This window comes from Hermetia illucens, chromosome 5 (genome assembly GCF_905115235.1).
Source record: "Hermetia illucens chromosome 5, iHerIll2.2.curated.20191125, whole genome shotgun sequence".
Lineage (NCBI taxonomy): Eukaryota > Metazoa > Arthropoda > Insecta > Diptera > Stratiomyidae > Hermetia > Hermetia illucens.
Genome location: NC_051853.1, coordinates 58092053 through 58115696, shown reverse-complemented (window position 1 = coordinate 58115696; position 23644 = coordinate 58092053). Strand labels below are relative to the sequence as shown.

The 23644-nt window shown below is 36.0% G+C and overlaps 2 protein-coding genes across 11 annotated transcripts in view; one reads left to right on the top strand and one right to left on the bottom strand.

Moving 5' to 3' along the window:
- LOC119656586 (proton-coupled amino acid transporter 1) overlaps positions 1-10366 on the bottom strand; it is a 43504-nt gene extending 33138 nt beyond the window's left edge. The window contains exons 1-2 of one of the 3 annotated variants that reach the window (XM_038062992.1): positions 10122-10366; positions 9852-10025 (exon numbers count right to left, since the gene is read on the bottom strand). The gene's annotated coding sequence lies outside the window, so the exon portion shown is untranslated. Of the gene's footprint in view, positions 1-9437; positions 9589-9851 lie in introns of those variants that run through there. The other 2 variants (XM_038062991.1, XM_038062993.1) reach the window with 2 other exon arrangements.
- The window catches only part of LOC119656585, a 65848-nt gene that overhangs the window by 19247 nt on the left and 22957 nt on the right, over positions 1-23644 (top strand). Inside the window, exon 1 of one of the 8 annotated variants that reach the window (XM_038062989.1) lies at positions 7957-8055. The exons of the other annotated variants lie outside the window; for them this stretch is intronic. The gene's annotated coding sequence lies outside the window, so the exon portion shown is untranslated. Of the gene's footprint in view, positions 1-7956; positions 8056-23644 lie in introns of those variants that run through there. 8 annotated transcript variants of the gene reach the window in all.

The window sequence follows — 23644 nt, the reverse complement described above, 5'->3', positions numbered from 1 at the left end:
GAGTAAAAGCTAAGAGCAGTATTGATTAAATATCACTCCTATGAACATTTAATGAGATCTATGCATAATATGTACTATAAATATTGTATATGTAAACACATGCAGATTCGTATCAGAGTCGCACATATTTTACGGGATATTTATTAGAAGTGAAGATAATAAATTGAAATATCTTCATAAAGAAAAAGTGAGATTGTTTCCAAGATTTGAAATTTATTGAACATAGAACGGATTTATGTATTTTCCCTGATCTAAAAAACATCTATATGTCAAGTAAATGGTAATACCCTTTTCATATGAAACTAGGTACATTTTGGATGTTATTTTTTGGGTTCAACATTTTAAATCATCTTATAAGAAACCGTGAGCTGTAGGTGTACGTACTTTTATGGTCAAAGATAAAACATGTAGGTAGTTGAAGATGGTGTAGATATACATATTATTTGCCGAATGAATTACATTGTAGGTGAATAATTAAAATAAATTTCAAGGAAAATACTTGATGCTTTAACATTCATAGAAATTTTCACTCAAACACTCTGGCAGCGATATAAGTATTCTGGAATGACTTTTATAACCGGTACAATTACCAATTCAAGCCCAATTTTAATACCAGCTCCTGGTAAATTCATGAAGCTCTAACAATTATAGTTGAAAATAATAAAAGCAAAGAAAAACGCAAAGCTCCCATTTTATCAAAATCATTTTTTACTTCTTTTTGGACAATTGAAATTAAATAATGAATGATAATAGTCCGCAAATATAATTAAGATTAACGAATAAGGCAATATAATCCCCTCAATGCTAACAACAATCAATTTACAACCGCTAATGAATGGTTCCTCAATAATACTATAACAGCATGCTTCGCTTCGTAGCATGCTTATTATATGTCGTCAAACATTCTTTAATTTTTTGCTGACCTGTATTCCAAATAATCATTTCTTTTATTTTATCAAGGGGAAAGTGGATAAAAATACCATATCTTGAGCGGAAAATAATAATTTGAAAAATTTATATCTCTTCTCTAATTTCTTTTCATCTAATCTGACTTATGTATGTTTGCTTATGGATGTGTGTGCGCATATCACATCTCTGATGATGAAACGTTTTTGTAGACTTGAATCCTCCACAATATCATCTGATTTATAAATACAATCTTCTGTATCTACCAACATGCGTACATTAGTTCTGATATTGTGACTTTTGAGTGAGAAGACTGTTTTGAGGATATCCATGGGATGATTTGTGTACAAATTGGATGGCGCTAAAATGTGCCCCAGATTATTTTGAATGGCGCTAGAACATATACTAGAGTATTTTTTAAAAAATATCAACGGCGACTTTGATACATACATGCTTGTATATGCACTTCCTTTCTTTTTCCACATCATTATTTCTATGCTATTGCGGGTAAAGATACAATGCTTTCAATCGATAGAATAGAACAATTAAATATGTTGCGACTTCAGCCAGGTCAACATTGATATAGAACAGTTGGTAATAACACAAATACAATTTAGTAGCTATTATGAATTCAATGCTGCTATTTATAAAAGCTTAGAACACTTATACACAGTGTAGGGAAATTTCCACTGAAGCTGCTAATCGAACTGAAATCTGGAAAGATTCCACTAATTTTTCACGCGCCATCCAAACAGGCAAACAAATTATGCTTTCATTCTTGAGAGGAACATGTGATTTCGATGATAAAACTTCCAATGTAATGCAATTTGCCAAAATATAAGGGAAATACAAATAATTTTTTATTTGTTATTTATTGTGTACTTAAGAAAGCCAATGTGACTAGAACTCAGAGAGAGAACAGGTGATACACACAAGTACAATGAAGCAAGTACAATTTGAGCCAAGAAAGTGAAAGTGACGCATAATGACATGGTTAATGTACATAGAATGCCTGGTTCTCTGTTAGAAACATCTGTTCATCTCATTTTTGGCTGTATTGTACGCCGTACGACAGGGGTGGCGACAGGAAAGATTTTATATATTAGTTACCAATGGTAGTTTTAATTTAATAATTTTGTTATAGCGCTATAGTGGCCCTCAAAATACGTTTTTGTTATCGGGATACTTCGCCCTTTAGGAATGTTTTATTCCTGGTCCCATATGATTTAAGATATTTGATTGACAGGATATACCCTTAAACGCACTGTTAACAGAATACTACCCCGATTTATATCATTTTATATTATGATGGAGAGAATGAATATTCTATATTTTGGGAGGGAACTAAAAAATTCTTGGTGTAGTTTGCCCTATGTTTTTTCGACAAGATCTAAATTTCATGTGAACATTCTGTGAGATTCCATCCGTAGTCATAAATATTGGTTAAACTTCGAATAATTTCTGATTATTCTTATTTTATTTGTTTATTTCCAGTTTTAGTGGCATAGCTTCAACATATTCTTTCAGTAGTGATTTTATATGGTCAAAATAATAAATTTTCACATTGTGAAGTCTGTCCTAAATCGAGCAGCGCATAAACAATTACAATTCATTATTATTCACGAAAATCATGCCGTGAGGGAAGGGGCAGAATCTGTCAAGGGCCACCCCACATTTCCAAATAGATAATGCAGTGGCATAAAAGGACATAATGTCGATGAGCATTTCTGTAAAGCTGCACTTAGATACGCTCGAATTTCGACGGTGAGTTTTTCCAAATTCTAGATGCAAGAGGCATAAATGTCTTTCTCCCTTGGTTAGGAAAAGGCACCTCTCATGGTTAAAAAACATGTCCTTATTGAGGACAATTACATCACTTACAAAAAATCTATGTATGTTCATTTAAATAAAACCATTAAAATATCACAAGTGCGTAAATGATGATCCCGAAACTCCCAACACAGATAGTTATTTTTCTTCGAGATTAGGTGATACTAGAGATAGATTTGTAAAAACTTCCATATTCAGAAACTGCATTCTGTCTGAAGCTAAAAAATCTCAGCTAAGCCTTGGATTTTAAGCCTTGGACATCGGTGGGTATAAAACTAATTAAAAACGAGAGTTCAATCCAGGAAGAATTTAAGCAAAAAAAAATTAATTGATGTTGTCCAGCAATGTCCTATACAACAGCGATTCATTTGAGGCAAACTTCGGGTTAAAGTAACGAGGTGGTCTGATACCTCTACTATTCAATCTGACACTGGAGCAGATTATACGAAAGTTACCTGACGCCGCACTATAAGTCTTGCTAAATCGTTGCGGGCGATATAAAAATCATGGTGCGATCTTTCACGTCAGCAAAGTAGATTTTTATAAACCTCGACAAAACAGCAAACGCAGTTGATCTACGAATTAAAAAAAATACAACTTAAATTATGACTAAAACGAGAAAAATGGCGGCTCCCAAACAAAATATAGTGATGGACGAGTATAACTTGGAAAATGTAAACAGCTTTATAGATGTGTGTAACTGACGAAAGATGAAAATGAAGCTTACTTTTACTCTTTCCTGCCGATTTTAAAAGTCACCTACATACACAAGAAAATAAAACTTCGAATATACAAAACGACAATGAGGTCTGTGCTGAGGATGGGAACCCTAACACAAACTTCCAAAAAACTGGTCAACATTTTCGAGAGGAGGGTCATGAGGAGAATAATAACCAATGACGAATTGGATACAATCATAAGTTGTACCAAACATTTGTCGACTCTGAAATTTCCAAATTAATGAAACTTCGGAAGTTGCAATGGGCTGGTCAAGTTCAACGTATGGACACTCGGATACCTTAAAGCAGAGCAGAAGGGCGAAGACGAAGTCATCCCATCACTGCTCGGATTTCGAAAATGGAAAACGCGAGGTGGATCAAGATGGTTGGAAAAGGGACATTTTGTAGGCCAAGACCCAAAACGGGCTGTAAACCCTCGACGACGACGAGGATTTAGTGCGAATTTTCATTAAATTACCACCAGCTATATCACAGCCCTTTAGCAGCAGATTGGATCGCCCAAGCCAATTGGCGCCAAAGCAATAGGTGAAGTCTTCCACTCACTGATGTTTTGATAACTCACAACTGAATAAAAAGGAATTCTATATGCTACCTCGATTATAATATAATGAGTGGTTGATACAAAGTGTCCTTCACACAACATTCCCTATAAATGTTAGTGATACCCAGTACTATTTATTTCCAAAATTTCCAATAAAATCTGTGTTTAAATTTGATGGAAATAGTAGGTCGATATCCACGTAACAGCGTGAAGGTTTCTTAAATTTCCGTAGGATTGGCTAGGTGAAACCATGTTGGGCCCTAATGATAGCTAGTGTGTAAATAAAATTTGGAGTGCATGCTTTTTAGTTTTGCAGTAGCGTCTAATTTATTTGAAAAGTAACTGAGAAAGTTTATAGTGGAAGGATAGGTAACAGACCTTTCTTATTCATGTTATTTTATCTATTATGAAGGCCTCATGTATAAATGCTAAAATTTCATTAGTGGCATAATCTTGAATTCTGATAGCAACCGAAAACAAAAAATCAATCCAAATCGAATCTGTCGATCCTACAGAAAGTCCTTTTCTTAACTCGAGGATATGTAAATATAATCAATCAAACCTCTAGATAGTACTCATATTCTCATATTTTTTTTTTTTTGAATTAAAGAATAATATATAGTAACTCCATCGTATTTCTTACGCAATAAAATCAATCAAATATTAATTTGTTGATTTTCGTTTCCAAATATACCAGACCAGAACAATGAAAATCAAGATAAGCGCCGTTAATTTAATAATTCACACGAATTTTACTAATTCCTACATTTGTCATTGTGTGACAAATAATTACTTTTGAAATGCATTGACAAGGGTTATCAGCTACATGTGTGAATGAAGAGTTTCGATAGTGTCACATGTACTTTAGTAAATATGAAATTTTAAAAGTGGTGCGGTTTCATAAGTTTTTTGGGGTAAAGTCAATATTTTGCTTAGTTGTCTGGACCACCTTTAGGTTGTAGTAACACTTTTGTAATTTGTAGATTTTTTATGTATGAGTTCACAGTAGCTCCATTTGTACATAGCTTGCGGATCATGGTATACATGTTTTTAGTATTCTAGACGCTTCAATTTAATGTGGTACTAACACTGTACATTCAAGCCAGAAAGACAACTTTGAACTACGGTGACTTTTGTAATAATAACATGTTTTCCGCCAGACTTTCAGGGATTATGCTCTATATTACGGCTTATAATAGTAGACAACTTCAAATCTCTAGGATAAACTTCCAATAAATTTTTGAAATATAGTTTTTATTTGAGCAGATCTTGATATAAGATAATTTTGACAAAAAGTACCAGATGATGTATTTTCCTTGATACATGATGATACATTGCCTCCTACAGTGTACGGTAGTCGTCTAGTGTACCGTTATAGTCTTCAAGGTCTCAATCGGGTTGTCGCGACAACGATTATTATAATCATAAAATGATATGTACTGATTACAATAATAAAAAAAATATGTGAATCAAATTGCGCCCCTTAAAAAAACTATGGACAGACGGAAGGCCGATACAAGAGTGACGCAGAAACGTTGCCAGAAAGCAGAACTCGTTCCTGTCATTTTTTACTTCAGTGTTGTGATAAAGCGATATTTTTTTGTCGAAAATTAGTTTAGGAGCTAGGTCAGCACAATATGCGGACAATTACAAAACCCGGGGTCCATGAGGAAAACCTTGAACATTTTCAAGGATCATTTGGTATTAGAGTCATTTTGAAAATGTGATTGGAAGACAATATTTTGCACAAAATATTGATAAATATTGATTATTGGGGAGGACCATTTTTTATTTTGTTGTAGTAAGATGTTCAACACAAACAAAGCCATAATAAACAAATTTCAAGTTCCGAAGTAAACTTCATTCGAATTTAAAGTTTGACGCCATCTGCATAATAAGGTGCTCGATCCTCCGCGCTCCTTATCTTCGAATTTACGGCGCTAATTTTTGACTCCGTTGAGATTGGTGGAACCTCATTTACGAAGAAAGTGCGTTCAGGAAAAGCCCCCGCTTTTGACTCATCAAAATGGGATATGTTTTGGTAACCGCCGCATATATTCGATCAAATTTTGCAAGTCTATATGGTCTGATCGTTGCCATCAACTCAAAGTGAAAGACGGATGTCAAATAGAGAAAATAATGCTCTTCATGAAAATCGAACTTTGCAACTAATTACGCTACTTGCTCAGCATTGAATCAATGTTTTTTGTTTGGCTGTTTTTCAGAAATAGACTGATTTTCTTCACATTCGGCAAATAAAGTGATTCTCACGTGAATTTTCCAGCAATTTTCTGCATAGCTCAACACAATTTTGAGTGTGCTTCTCAGTCAGGACAGGAGGCACTTCTCCTCAGCATCTCTTGATATTTCCAAGAGTATAGAGGCGGATAATTGCTATCTTAGACCATTCGAGCTGCTGGTGAATCAGAATCAGTATTCGTGCACGCTGTTTTGTATTACATGATGGTAGATTGGTGGGTCGTTCAATATGAAATGAAATTTGAAAAGCCCGATACCCGTTTGAATTAATGAAGCAGGTCCTTGGAAGAGAGTACTTATACAAACCGCAAATTATCTTCAAATGCCACAGTGCCAAGCTTTCTTGAATCTGTATAAGAATGATCTCAATCAATCATCAATCTCACCGATGATGAGCTCTGGGTTTTTGAATATGGACCGGTGACAAGAGGGGAGACTTTAAAGCGCTGCCAAAGCGGCATTGAAATAGCTTGGAACTTTATGAAAGCAACGCACTAAACCACTGCATTTTTATTGTTAACGATTTAATCAGCAGGATGCTTCCGCCTTTTACGGTGCTTTCCCTTGCTTGCTGCGTATGGACGGAGAGTGCTATTTAGATATTCAGCTGCCATAACCTAGCGCATTAACCACTAAACCATCCGGATACCTGGGGTAGATAGTTAGTATCAATGCTGAATATTGTTTGCTTTAAACATTCTTTACTTATTTGTTTGTTTTATTTGTCCTTCTTATGCAGGTAAATAACGAATTCTTAAATAATTAAACTCATTATTTTAAATTTTATAAATCAAACATGACACCAAAATATATTGCTGACTATTTTCCAGATCAGCAAAAATCTGCATTCTATTTTTGGTACTGCACTCCACAAATCACTCAGATCTGTGATGAAACTGGAAAATCTGCTAATGACTGTGATAAGCTCTTTGTTAAGCTCTGAAATATATGGTTGAAAATTAGATAAAATAAATGATAAAATGAATCCAAAAATATCGTAACTCCCATAGGCACGTTTTTGTGGAAGATAATGCGTGGAAATGATGCGCCGTGAATGACCGAAAATTTTTGTTTTCTTTGCTCTACGTTAGTGTTGTGATGACCCTTACCCCTACTTGAGAAATATGAGTAAATATTTTTTGATAACATAGGCGGGATAAAATATATGTTAAATTAGGTTAGGTTAAGGAAATTGGGGAATGGGGATCCGTACCTTATCTTTCATATATAAGGCATATTCTGCTATCTCCTGAAATCATTATTCAGATGGCTTCCTGTCTGCGACATTCGTAGGTTCTTGCCAACCGAAGGACGTTTTCCAAAGGCAAGGAGGAGGCAAATTGCTCTTTGAAGAAGATCTTTCCACGATATCTTCACCTCAGATCTGAGAAACCTCGTTAGCATGTTGATAATACCATTGAATTTGTTGGGACGGATTGGTGTGGCCCATTCAGTTTTATCGCGATAGCAAATCGCAGCCAATTTACTCGAGAACAGCTGAAGCTATTATCATGAAATTTGGTGAAAATGTGCGGAGTACATAGAATGAGTGGCATTGTTGCGGAAGGTGAGTGAAAATATTTTTCCTTAAAATATAATCATATGGGGTATCAAATGAAACAGTTCAATTAATACTTTTAGGAATTGATCTAATTACATCGAGTCAGAGTTCAAAGTTCAGACATCATAAAGTGAAACAGGCCTCATTCTCAGAACCTTACCAATCAAAAAATCTAAAAAAATCAAAACAAATCCTATTCTAATATCTACTTGAATGAAGTAAATAATGAAATATTACTACCTTTTATCAGATAGCCCCCTTAAGTTCATCTTAGAAGTAAAGGGCATAATTTTGGTTTGAAGGAAATTCTACTGCTAATAATTAAGATATAGTAGGTCAAAGTTCTTTATTTAATGTGGTTTTGGCACATCCTCAGACATCATATTTATTATATATTTTATTATATATAATATACATATATCAGTGCCACATTAAGGTGAACAGTGTGAGATACAAAAGTTTCAAGGCGAAATTCTACTTAGGCTCGAGCGCCCAGGAGTCGTTACCTATTTTTGCATGCAATGTAAATAGAGTATTTATAAATACTTGGCGTCTCTTCTACGTTCTGCGTTTTTCTGCAAATGACTTTTTGCAAAAAGTAATGAACCGATTACTATGACATTTGGAGGTATGATCCTTTATAAAATTACAAAGAATATGAACCATTTGCGATGATATCAGTTTTTTAAAGTTTTTTTTGCATAATTTGGGTAAAAATTGAAATATTTTTGAACAGTTGTAAAATTGTTAATCTTGATAATTTTCACCTGCCTTGAAGTTAATATTTTCAGAAAGCAAGTTAGTAATATATAGTTGAAACGCTTTTGATTTCAGACAAAGATTGGAGTCACTACGTCCCGCAATTGGTGAACTCTCTGACCATCAGTGGACTAATGTTGCGTAACTTTGTTATTTATGGCTTAAATTATTCAAAAAATCTGTTTTCTCAAAAGTTGCTCCAAATATGACTAATTTAATGTCCAAGTTTCATTGAATAATTTATCGTTTTGATAAAGCTAGGGAATTTCAATAGAATTCGGGTGTTAACGAAAGTCTTCCTAAACCGTAAAGTAGTTCTAAAACAATCCACAGTAAACATCTTTTAAAAATGACTTTGTTTTCTACAAAAGAAAGAAACACAAAATCCACCTACACTTTTTCTGTATTTAAATTCTGATGTTATCCATCATATTATTATTGCGAAAATGTTCTTGGTTTTGTATTGCCCAAAACAAAACATTATATCATTATATCATTTACTATAAACAAGTTATTAAGCTGCATTGCAAGCAGTGACAAAAAACTGAAAGGTCAAATACCTTACCGGACGAATGAATTGATATTGCCCTCGGTTATACAACATGTGAACTTGTGCACATATATGCAAACTATTACCTTACTAACTTATATAAGGAAACTATTTGTTTAGAATTTTAATTTTTCTGATTCAGAATAGAAGCAAAGATATTACTAGCAAAAATCCCGGAAAACCTCAATGCGGTCGAATGCATGAGAGATGAATATATACATTCATATTGGTTGATGTTAAGTTTATTTGCTTACAGCTTTTTTAAGAAAAACATACATATATTGAACTCACCCGTTTGATTATGTCACTAAATTTCTTTTATTCTAATTATGTAAAATTTGAACTGAGAAAAACTTCACACTCAGGCTTTCCAATGATACTAACTTGAAAATCTCAGTTGGTGGTGAATTAACTTTCTCTGTTATACTCGGAATAGAGCGCAGTCAATGTCAAGTTAAGCTTATTGTAAATAAATATTAACAGTATTAAATGTGTCTGAATGGTCAGATACCAGATATGTATGCGAGCAAAACACCTGAACCAAAGCCAGATTAATACAATACTGCGTTTTAAGCTTTCAGTTGAGATTCTGTTTCTGTTATTGCAGTTCTTGTACTTATTGAAATGTATGATTTCTTTTGGAGAAAAATATTCATACATATGCTATATGATATAAACTTACATTTATATATGTAAAAAACTTACCTTTCAGACAAGTGCCACGGCAATAATGTTAAGCAATCAGTCGTACAAGCTTCACCGTGTTGTACTCGCTTACAGCACTCACGTTTAAGTCTCGTGAATGATTAATTCAATGGGTTGCAATACAACCGCGAAGGTTAGCCGGTATTCGAAAATATCTATCACTGTGTTACACCACTAAAAATGTTAAGAATTTAGCTCAGATTTGAAGATGGATGTCTTGCACTATGTTAATTCGGTACTATAAAGACAAATTAAATATTGAAAACATACACGATTTTATAATTGACACTTTGGCAAACACTTTCAGCCTCGAATTAAAAATTTGTATGACACCGAAAAAGATTTAATACTTTTCTAATGATCTAAAAAAGTTTTTACATATTTTAGATACTATTCGTGTTAAATTTAGACGACATCCAACATGTAGGACAAAACCAAAGCTTTTCAGAACTTCCTTCTCGTCTGATGTGTCCGACAACAAGTGTCTGACTGATTTAATTTCGATTTCAGCAAGAGCTTCTTAATAAGACTCTCAGACTGTTAGCTTCTGACTATCTCATAAGTGTCCGCAACTTACTGCTGATCACTTTGTGCGAGGGCTGATCGAGAAACACAATATAATTTTTAATGTACCGATACTCGCGGATCTTTTGCAAAAATTTCTTGCTAACAGATTTCTTTCTAAAATTTGGTGAAAACGAAAATTTTATGATATTTGAAACGAAATTCAATAAGTAAGAAATAATTACTTTAGCATTAGATAATATTAGTGCAACCATAAATATTTAGGTTTATTCATAATTCATAAATATTTGATATTTATCGTAAATCAAATTTCCACAAGTGCTTCTCTATTGTGTCATCAAATCTTCGCGATCTGTTACTTACTTTTTGGGTTATGCCTACATCTATTTTTCGAGTATTTTTCAAAAAAGTCCCCCTCATTTGAACACTTTTTCTCCTAGAAAAGTACTCGATACTCATTATACATTTTTAATTATGAACAAATGCAACCCTACTATGATTTTATTTGTAAACTTATTAACTACTACCTATTATAGTAGAATACAACCTGCCGCTGCAGCATTCAATCTTCAACACTTAATAAATTATCAGTTAATCAGAGGAATTTATATTATTCAGGGGAAAATGGTGACAATGGCGAAAATGTAGCAATACATATGTATATAGTAAATGCATTTATAGGCCTGATCTTTTTGCGTTAACATGCTACGCACTAGTGCTATCAGTAAACACTAGTAATAAGGAGTAATGATTATTGTAGGTAGATTATGTGCCATTCAACATGAGAATTGCAGCATTGAACAATATATTTTGAAAATTATGATTATTGATTAGATTAACTGAAATCTCGAGAGTATTTATCTTATCAAATATGTGATTTCAATGTCGATACTTACCTCTAAGCAAGCATTGACGTAAAGCTTTCACTGGGAAACCCTTCCTGCCTACTCCTTATCAGAGAAAAACTACAATTCATGTTATTTGTTTATCACTTTTTATTGTTCAGATGATCAGTAAACGTGGGAGAATGAATATTTAATTATGGTACAATACATGAAGCGTGTATGCATAGATAACTGTGAATTTAGAGGCCTTGTGGAAAAATTGCACTATTTGCCTTCCCATTTGACAATTCCACATAATTTAGTCGGAAACGGTTCAACTTGCTCTCAACTAATCTGGGTTGGGAAGTATGGTATGAAAAGACAGACATTACGTAAATATGGCGTTATGCGCATATATGTATACATTATATCATGTGGCAGATAGACGATAAGAGGGGGGGGGGGGGCTACTCACGAAGCCTCGTACTGCACACTGTAGACATTTAATAGCTAGTATTCACAATCAATGGTCTTATTCACACGAATCATAGACCCTAAACCACAGGTAGATAGGGCCTATAATGTGTACGGATAAGCTTCCCAATATATTTAAAAGGACCACTGACTGTGGATACTCCTATTAGATATACTGTGGGACCCGTAAAAAAACAACAAACGATTTGCGCATTTTCTCATGGAACGAGCGCTTCCTATACAGAGCAGGAGCTGAGCAACTAATCGGCACCCTTTTGCAGTGTAAGGCTAATTCACCGTGTCGCAGGAAATGCACTGGAGAAGGACCAGCTTTCCGGAGAAGAACGCCTAAACCATATTAAATCATCTGCTCGCAGTATGCATAAATAAAAAAGCAAAAATTGGTCTCCCCACGCGGGACGACTTTCTCTCTTTCAGCCTTCAAGAATGTCAGAACATATAAGAACCTAATTTAGACTCGGCTTAACATCTCATTGGCAATCCATAACAAAGTTACCCAAAGCACCTATATACAAGAGGGAAATGGATGTCGCAAAAATCAAGCTGTCAAATTCCCTGGAGATGAAACATTAACAACTGACCTTCACAGCCCCCTGAAGAAGATTATTGTTGGCACGGCTGCAAACAAATTTGGCACTAGTCGCAAGAAAAGTAGGAGCGACAAATTTGGCTAGTACGAAAATGAAAGGATGTCAAAGAACATGAAACTAGCAGAGATTTACCGCGACCTGTGTTGAGCAGAAAATTTACTTCATAGACAGAAAGAGGAAGAATGGAAAAACCAACAAATCTGTAGAATCAAGAAGTACAGGATGTAACCGCGGAAGGCTTACTGACAAGTAAGATAAAGCCATTTGCGCTTCGATGCTCATTGTGCCGAGACAAAAAGGAAAATCGGATTTTCGATCATATGGTCATATTCGAGCGATAGATCGAGTATGGAAGTATGGAAGAAACGATCTGTGCAATTAATCAGCCTGAAAATCATGAAATTACAAACTGGCTGGCTGACGACTGAGTACACCAAACAGTTCATTAACTTATGGTCAAGACGGCTGGGCTCCCGGTGATTGTCATTTCAGTTCTATACAAGTCGAAAACTGGCGGCTCGGCATTTCAAGTACGAAAGATTTTGTGCATTCTTCATTGAAAATATTTGGATGTACGACAGGTCCATCCGTAAACAGCTCGTAATGTATATGCTTATAGTATGCCCCACTATTCACTTTAGCGTACGTTTACATTTTATGCCTCGGGTTATAGTTCATTTATACTAAACATGCAACTTTACCTTATTATAGCTTTGTAAGCAATAGCAGAATTTTCATCAAACTTTGCAGTTTCGTGCTTTATGTTATGATCTGTAGTTTTAAAGTGAACTATAAAAAATATACTATTGTTAACTTTATTTGAACGGATAGTACCATGCAAATATTTGACACTTAAACATAATATATGACAGCTTCGTACTTTTTTCAGAGTTTTCGATTGGGTAGCTTATGATGGGACTGTAATTCATAACTGTATTTTTTCACCATCACTACTCCCCCCCACATTTTTTTCCCTGTTTTTATAAAAGGAATTTTAGACTCCCTTTTGTATGTATGGAGGTTGTAAGTTCCAACCTTTCCATCAAATTTTGTACCAATAGGCTTAACGCTACTGTAGGAGTAAATGACTATAATAAACGAACCCTATAGAAACCCTAATAATAATGCATGGATAGCCATACCTGCAACACATGGACAAAAACAGACCGCATATTCGTCCATAGTTCTTATGCTCTTCTAAGCTTGCCGACGGCTGAGTTCGAGAACATGTTAGACAGATTTGGCTTTAAACGGGGAAGCACGGAGATCAAAAATCACTGCCGGTGATTTTAAAGCATGGTTGACAGAATGGTAAAGCTCACCGCCAAATGCAAAAGAGCGTTGTCCCTTTGAGGCCTTTGTACAGTTAGACATCATATTGTCTAAAGATGGTTAGGTTAATACTTGTAGTAGTGTAGTGTAAAAGTGGGTTCAGTTCGATTATCGATCTGACTTTTGTTAGTCTTTCACTAGCTCGCAATATGCCCTGGAAAGTCCATAAAGAATACATCCATAGTGATCCCCAGGAATCGTCTTTGACCTGAAGAGCAAACCAAGCGTTTGGAGACCTACACTTTCAAGAATGAGAAGAACAGCAATTTGGTGTAACTCGATGGCGTGCGACTCATCGATACCGAGACGTTATACTTTCTCTAGTAGATCCCCTAACTGCTGATGGAATAGCGAACTGTCTTAACCTTTGGCCGGCGAGTCATCGGGCCAGATGACCGGCCCATGTAGCAATAGGTAGAATTGGTCAACCCGAAGAAACCTCTAGCTAACTATAGAGCGGAACAGCCCTCCTGTTGTTTCACACAATTCTGCACACAGGCAGATATATACGCATGGGCAAGTGCCTACAGTGTTTTAATATAGGGATTCTAAGATCAAGCAGTACCGAAAATTACCGAAAATTATTTAGGGTTTGTTTCCTCAAATGGGAACTACCGATAATAATCTAAAAAATCATCATTATTATCAACGGCGCAACAACCGGTATTTGGTCTAGGCCTGTCTTAATAACGAACTCCACACATCCCGGTTTTGCGCCAAGGTCTACCAATTCGATATCCCTAAAAGATGTCTGGCGTCCTGACCTACGCCATCGCTTCATTTCAGGCAGGGTCTGTCTCTTTTTCTTTTTCTACCATAGATATTGCCCTTGTAGACTTTTCGGGCGGGATCATCCTCATCCATACAAATTAAGTGACCCACCCACCGCAACCTGTTGAGCCGGATTTTACCAACAACCTGACGGTCGTGGTATCGACTTCGCCGTTTTGAAGGCTACGGAATCACCCATCCTCATTTAGGGGGCCAAACATTTTTCGGTGGATTCTTCTTTCGAACGCAGCCAAGAGTTTGCCGTTTTTTTGTTGTTGTTGCTAAGATCCCAGGTCTCCGAGGAATACACGTTTTGAGCGGAACAACATGCTATGTTGGCTGCTAACAGCCGTGCGCGGATTTCATCATCGTAGCTGTTGTCGGTTGTGATTTTTGACCCTAGATAGGAGAAATTTACAATGGTTTCAAAGTTGCCGTCTCCTATTTTTATTCTTCTCGTTTGACCAACATGATTTGATTGGTTTTTAGTGCCGACGTTGCCACCATACATTTCGCTTTGCCTTCGTTGATGGGCAAGATCTCGCGCCGCCTGCTCGATATGGATGAAAGCAGTTTGTACGTCTCGAGTTATTCTTCCCATGATGTCTATATCGTCAGTATAGGTCAGTAGTTGGCTGGACTAGAAGAGGATGATGCCTCTCGCAATAACATCTGCATCACGGATCACTTTTCCCAGGGCTAGGTTAAAGAGGACGTATGATAGGGCATCCTCTTGTTGATGTCGAATGGTCTCGAGAGTGCTCCTGCTGCTTTTATCTGGCCTTAACGCAACTGCATATTCCAACATCTGATTTGTTGGTGATTTGCCTGGAGTGAAGCCTCTTTGGCGTGGGCCTATGATATTCTGGGCGTATGGGGCTATCAAATCTAGCAAGATAGCGAAAAATATCTTTTAGATGGTATTCAACACCGTGATACCTCTATAATTGATACACTACGTGATATCTCCCTTCTTATGTATGGAACAAATAATACCTCGTTGCCAATGATCAGGCATTGATTCATTACCCCACACCTTGAGCATAAGTTTATAAACCGTTTGGTGCAGTTGGTCGCCTCCATATTTAACCAATTCGACTGTAATTCCATCGACTCCTGGTGACTTATGATTTTTCAGCCGATGAATGGCAGTATTTGTCCGTCGTCTTCAGTTGACGAGACCTCCAACTCGCCGATATTCAGGTTGTTGAGCAGTTCCTCAAAAAAGAAACTCAACCCATCGCTCCAATATGCCCATTCTGTCGAAAACGCAGATTCGTATCAATAAAAAGTGATAATTTATATATCTATTTCAGATTCAAATTATATTTCATTGCATTGGAATATTGCATATTGCGTTAAATTAAAAGTGATTTGGTTGCATAAAAATATTTTCAATAATATTCCAATTTACTTTATTATTTTAAGTAATTGTGTTATATGTTTGTGAAGGTCTACCCACCATTGTTTGTTAACCTTTGAAGGCCGCTAATCAAACTAGATTTAAATCTAGAAAATTAGTAGTCCACAACTGCAACGGTGTAATTTTGACCATTGGTATTCTTCCATTTTTCGCAACGCTTCATATTTATGTAGCACAGTATGTTCACACGCTACCTTAATGCTAATGAACGCTCGTCAAAGTTGAGCCTAAACTTTGCAGCCATATATTGTTGTTTATATTCTATTTCAGAACATGAAGCTGGCTTAGTCTCCTTATAATCTTTGCTTTATATTTCGAAGTTATATGTTTGTTGAGCCTCAGTCTGTTCCATGCATGGCAAAAGGCCAGAGGCTTGATTTTAAAAATAGGGAATGTAATTCGTAGCAAAAGTATTTAGTAACTCCACCATGTAAGTTAAAGCTTGGCCATTACATTTAAGATAACATAAAGAAGGCAGAAATAAAAGCCATTTACTCAAAAAGAGTGAAAGTGGTCGAATGCCGGAAAACACGCCTTGCCTTTAGTGGAGGTATGAAGTCAAGAAAAAGTAGAAGATCCTGAGTTTTTAATATTTTCAATTAAGTGCTTATAAGTTTACAATCTAGTGTTTTTGAAAACCTTCATCTACAAAATTTCTGCAAAAATAAAATTTTCAACTTCGCTTGAATCTATGTGAACTAAAAATCCTGGTCCGTTAAAGAAAAAGGATAAATTATCAATTGTTGTAAAGACTACGAACACGAAGACAAACATACCTTTGGTGTTAAAGCAAGTCTTCTTTCAAAAAATGTAAATATTATGGATTTCAAGAAAGGGTTTTCAATATGGATTGATAATTTTGCAAATAAAAGAGAACATTTGAACAGTAAGATTATTAAACATGTAGAGGCATCTACAAGAAGCCAACCAAACACTACAGAAAGATAATCGCTACCATTTTTTCCAAGTGAAGGTTGAAAGGAAAGGTTTGAAGCGGTCAAAGGGTAGTATAGGTCCCAGACAAAATTTGGATTGGTACCCACGATGGAGCATAAAACCTGGGAAATGCCTGCTCAACCAACACCAACAGCTCTACTACCAAATCCTATTTCCATCTCCACGTGGTGATCGCTGGGAGTTCTTTCTTAATGAAAAATTTCAGACGGAGAAGAATGAGTCACCCGCGCCTAAAAACGGGACAAATTGTACCAACTGGTCCTCCAGATTGGGGGTTGAGTAGGTCTGGAAACCCTACATGGAAAACCCAAGTTACGAAGCCACGGAAGGAGCCTCGGGCAGGATGAAATTTAAAACGACGAACGGCAACGGAATTTGCGCATTTTCTCATGGAAGGGGCGCTCCTTGTACAGACCGAATGCTGGTGAGGAGCTAGCCGATACCCTGTCTCAATATAAGGCTGATGTAACAGCGCTGCAAGAGATGCACTAGACAGGGACATGTTTCCTGGAGAAGAGCCGAGAAATATAAGACTCATTAACGTTCACGCCCGTATAGAGGAGATTGCAGAGTCAGAGAGGGGTACCTTCTATGGGGCAGTTTTGAGCGACCCTCGAAGCCTTTCCCAAAATATGATATTAAAATCATACTTGGAGATTTCAACAGTCAAGTAGGGATGGAGCCCTTATTCAAGCGATACGTTGGCTTCCATAGCTTACACCAATAAAGACGGACTGCAAAGAAATTGATAAGACTGATTAGGCTGACCCTGACCAATGTGCGAGACCAGATAAAAGCAGCAGGATGACTCTCGGGACCATTCAACATCAACAACGGTCTAAGACAAGGGAATACCCTATCATGTGTCCTCTTTAACCTGCCCCTGGAAAAAATGATCCGCGATGCAGATGTTAATGCAAGAGGCACCATTTTCTTCAATCCCACTCAACTACTGACCTACACTGACGATATTGACATTATGAGAAGAACAACCCGAGATGAACAGTCTGCCTTCATACTGATCGAACAGGTGGCGTGATGTCTCGGGCTGCACATTAATGAACAACAACAAACAATAAAGATAGGAGACTACAACTTTGAGACCGTTGAAAATTTCTTTTATCTAAGGTCGAAACCGATAATAGCTATGACGATGGCATCCAACAGAGCATATTTCAGCTTACAAAAACTGTTCCGCTCGAAACTATGGTCTTAACAGTCCTTATGTATTCCTCGGAGACCTGGGTCCTTAGCAGAAAAAAACGGCGAACTCTTGACCGCGTTCGAAAGAAGAATCCTTCGAAGAATTTTTGGCCCCTTCGTGAAGATGGACGATTTCGTAGCCTACATAACGACGAAATCTACGAGCGATGCCACGACCGTCTGGTTGTGGATAAAATCCGGCTCAACAGGTTGCGGTGGATGGGTCACTTAATCCGTATGGACGAGGATGATTCAACCTGGAAAGTCTATAAGGGCAATATCTATGGTAGAAAAAGAAGTCGAGGCAAACCCTGCCTGGCGCAAAACCGGGAGTTCCTTTTTAAGACAGGCTTAGACCGGATACCGGTTGTTGCGCCGTTGATGATGATAAAGATGATTATCTAAGGATGGCCTCTACATCCTTAGATCGTCAATTTACAATAAACTCCTTTAAAATGGAAAAACTGCCATATCCTACGTTTATTAAAAGAAAACTGACTTCGCAACATGTGCTTCATTTCGTTCGGCTTTGTCTTGGAGGATATGCGGTGCGTTTATTCTAACATCTAGGCTTGGTATTTTTTAGCCAAAGAAACTTTTATATTCTCGGAACGAAGAGTTCCGTGGGATCGGCTGTGAGGTGGTTGCATGTTCTGCCACTTCATAGATCCATACTCCATGTAAACAGAGATTAGGCAAATCAAACATCCCACTGTTGGCAGTAGAGGTGCGCGTAATATCATCGGAGTGATATAATATCACATTACTTTTTGAAAAAAGTGATATTATAATGTAACATCACAAACATCGCCTTTCAAAAAAAAACAGACGACATTACCATATAGTATATTATTCATTGCTAAATTAATATTCACTTTCTATTACTCTGCTGTAAATAAAATGGCCATTAATTATGAATATTGTAGGCCTGCACCTTTGGTTGATGCCCACTTAATATACATACATCCATGTATTATGTGCAATATGAATAGTTAATGTTTCAGAGCACCCCATGTGGGAGAGTACTTCGTTTTCGTATAAAAGTAAACCGGTTAGAATTTAATTTACTGTTAACTTCCTATGTAAAACTGATCAGTTGATTTCCTTTCATACTTTAGGTAGCCCAGCACCGATAATCTAACATGTTAAAATTGTATATCGTTAAGATTGGTGTATTTAAAAATGAAATGACCTTTTACACTATATGGGATGAAATCACCCACGAAATTAACATTTGACCATTGAACAAATTCTAAAACAAAAAGGAACACAGTGAAAGTCTCCATCCATGTAAAAGGGGTTGTACAATTTTTTTCACCGAATATAGTCATGTGGGGTATCAAATGAAAGGTCTTGATTAGTAATTTTCGAATCCAGTCTTAGTTTTGAGATTTATTAGAAAGGCGGGGAGTGGGAGGGGTCGAAAGTGATGATTCCTTTAACGGACCTATTCTCAGAAACTACCCAACTGAAAAATCTGAAAAAAATAGTGAAGCTGCCTCTATATGGTGCCCAGGCTTTAAAATACTCTCCATATCGATATCCGTTCAAGTTAAGTTAATAATAGTATATTACCATATTTTTGGGGAAATTGAGTAAAATCCCCCTTAAGTGTATCCCAGAGTTATAAAAGTTGGTAGTAGTATAAAATATAATATAAAGCATATTATGCCCAAGTTTGATCAAAATCATACTATTAGTAACAAAGTTACAGTAGCTCAAAGTTGACTTTACCGTGTAAATTTACTGCAACTGAATATCAATATCACACTAAAGTGGCTAGTCAGACATGCTTAATGCATATACATAACGGGCTACTTACAAATGGGATAGTTCTACACTAAAATGTACTCACAGAAGAAACAAACAAAACCTTTCATACCTGAAGCACCCAGCTTCCGGTTTCCCGACTTGTTGTAATGTGATGAAGATGGGTGATGAGGTAATGCAAGGTAATAAGATGATGATAGTTGATGTGGTAATCCCAGGTAGTGCGATGATGATAGATGATGCGGTAATTCATCAGGTTATGTGTATTTTAATTTTGGTCTATTGGATTATACTAAATGAAGCCGAACTAAGTCAACGATTTGCGGACTCCTTTCGTATTTTCTCCCTAAATCTCGGAAACTCATGCTAATAAAGGACATACTCCACGCACACGGTTGAGCCGTTGTTTTTTATTTTCAGTTTAGCTTCGCATATGTTTTCCGATAGGTTCACGCGATATTCGTTTTTTTCAGGTTCCGGCGCAGTTCCACCCATTTTTAAGGTTTTGTGTAAAAGGATAGCTTTCCCTTCAACTCTTATGGTAATTACAGATGACTCCTGTCTTATGCTGTAATGCATCACGAGATTATTGTGAAACCATTATTGCCGACAAAACAATGGAGCTTGGATAACTTCATGTATTTTTCAAGTTTGGTTTCACAACGGTTTGTGGCTGATGTAAAAAAATATTTAAAAACAGAAAAAAATAAGCTATCAATTATTACAATACCCTTAGTCATTCAAAGAAGTCAGGACATCCAAACGTAAAGTTAATAGTGCTACCACCAATCACTAATCTAGCAACTGGATCAAGGTGTAATATCTAGGCATATTATATACAAAGGTATTTTCAGTCTATTTTGAAGAATATAGAGGCTGCAAATAATATATTTATTCAAGCTTGGAAAGAATTTGCTTTCTTTTGATTGTATTCATAAATGTATGTTCATCTACATATAAATGATCTTAAAGCTTCAAAACTGAATGCAAGTTGAAACGCTCTTTTACCGGACATGGATCTTGATTCCATGTGAGCACACCAAATACGATCAGAGAATTAATATTGTATTTTTTTCTATTTTGATAATAGAAATGATGAAATGAAATTGAACTTGATAACACCATACACAAAACGATGCAGCGGGACTCGATTTGAATACTAATTAACACCCAATCTTTGTGATTTATTTTCTTCATTACTTTATTCATTAACAAGTGGAAACCTTATGCGTACAACAGTTCCTATTGTACATAGTTGAAGATTCAATTGAGTATTATTTTTCAAGAGTCATTTACACAAATAATTTGCTCTAGAAAAAACTGCATCGATAATAGTCAACTTCATAAGCTTCACACTTGGAGTTAGCAAATGTGTAGAAGTTCACTTAAATTATATACAAACAAGTCGGAAACCGTCAGCTTGGCGCTTTAGGTATGAAAGGTTTTGTTGACTTTTGGTTTTTTGTTTGTGTACACAAATAGTGTACGCAATGGTTTCATTTATATGTAGCTCGTTGTGTATATACGTTATATCCGATATGGTACTAACATTTTATCTTAGAAAGAGACAACTTTCCAATAAATTTTCCAATATGCTGGTTTGTACTTCACCTTAAGGGCGGTTCGCAGTAAATTTCCAAAATATAATTAAATATGAGTATTAACTTTATTTAGGCAGATATCGTAACGGAGAGTATTTCCGAGCCTAGATACCATGTGGATCACTATGACTTTTTTCGGTTGGGTAGTTTCTGAGAGCGGGTCGTGTAAATAATCAACCCCTTTCGGGCCTCCGCACTCCTCTCCTTCACATTCAATACCAAAGTCTAACCATATTTCGGAAAGTGCTCCTCCAGGCCTTTCATTTGATAAAATTTATGTGGTTATATTCGGAAAAAAAATTATGCCCTCCTCTTTTAGATGTATGAGGACTCCCGCTTAAGTTCAAAGTACAACAATGTAACTCACCGTACGTGTGGAAGTTCACAGTCCCAAGCCCTTTCACCGTATTTTGTGTTAATAGGTACAACCGTTTCTGAGAAAAGTGCGTGTGACAGACGGGCAGACAGACAGTAAACCGGTTTCAATAAGGTTTTGTTCTCTACAAAACCTTAATAATAATATAATAACGTTAAACAAAGGGGAAAAGTAACTTCTTCATAAATGGGACTTCACCATTTCACTCGTATGTCAATTACTCCCGGTAATTATGCCATCTGAATTTTATTTTTATGGCCCAAGATGCAATAAATTCAAAATTGTTAATTTTGAACTTGAATAATTTTTATACTAATAGCAGGATATACACGAAAATTTACAGTATTGTGGCCAATATTATCTTCTACGCTACTGCAATTTGCATGCATACTACTAGAATGAACATATGAAGAATTTCCGGCAAATTTAAAAAAGCTAGTAATATTCATGCTGTCATTAAATTTATTTAAGCAGAAATTGAAATGGGATGATTTTTGAGGTCTAGATTTCATATAAGCACATCTAGAAATTGTCCTGATTTTAGGGTTGGATCTGAATAAAACTGAGTTTTTGACGACCGATCCTCATGAAACAGGCACAATCATTGTCAGCGACAGTGACCTGCCCAGAACTGAGCGATTTGAATATCTCGGGCCAATGCTATCAGCCAATGGAGAACTGCGCTATGAAGTTGCTTCACGCCGTAAGGCAACCTGGATTAAATGGCGTTCCACAACTGGTGTTCTTTGTGAGTAACGCATCATCAAACGCTTCAAATCTAAAATTTACCGCAATGTTGTTCGTCCTGCCGTTCTTTATGTACATTGAGCCCTTACTCCCTTATTTTGAAATTTACGTCAAAACTGAAATCTGCTTATGAAAGTTGTCGATTTTCGGAAAAGTTGCCATAAAGTAACCCCTTTCGCATTTACCGTTTTCGTCAATTTTTTGGGCGGAAAAAAAAGAATCTGCTCAAAGCAATTTTTATCGAACAAAAAAAGTGCTCAAATCAATTTTCTGAGTTTATTATTGACTTATTGCGGAAGGACACCAAAACCCAAGAAGCTTAAAATGGCAAAAAAAGGCCCTAGTCAGAGAATAGTTGCTAAGGAATTCAACATCTCGGCGTCTGCTTCCGTAACACGAACCCCGTTGTAACAAAGAAGGGTAGCGAACGACCGAGGAAATCAATTGAGGCTCAGGATCGTCTGTTTGTCTGTATTACGCGAAAATATGCCTGATGTCCTCACGTCCTAGATTACGTCGAAAACGCGAGGAAATTGGGAGTCACGACAGATACGGTTAGAAATATTTTGCATTGACCAATGAATTTAGCCTTTCTATGTCTTATTTATGTTACTATGTTATTATGTTGTTAGATGGACTCGAAAGCCATTTAACATCTGAAAAACTGTTACGCAAGATTATGATTCGGAAAAGAATACGTTGAATCTCGTGCCAAAGTTCTTTAGCACCAGATCTAATGGTTCGACTAGTAAATATTTGTGCTCTTATGGATTCGTTATATTAGTCTACCTTTTGGAAAACATTTTCCAAAAATTGAAAAAAATATTTTATATAAAATATGATACAGAATTATATATAAATATATAAAATAAAGATTAAAAATACATTCGTTCTTGAACGAAAACATCTCTAAAAACTTAGACCACGTTTTTTCCGCCACTGTATGTATCTCTAAAAGAAAAAATAATTATTAAAATAAGCTAAAAAATAAATAAGACTCCGTGGAGTTTTACGAATTTTAGTATCTGCGTCTGTTCAATATATTATATAATATGCTTAGGGTACAGAAATTTCACAGGAAATATAAAACTTTGACTTTTATATCTTTCTTAATGATGATAGAATTTCCATGAAACTTTCCTTGTTGCTCCTGTTTCCTTCAATTTTCTGTATTATAAT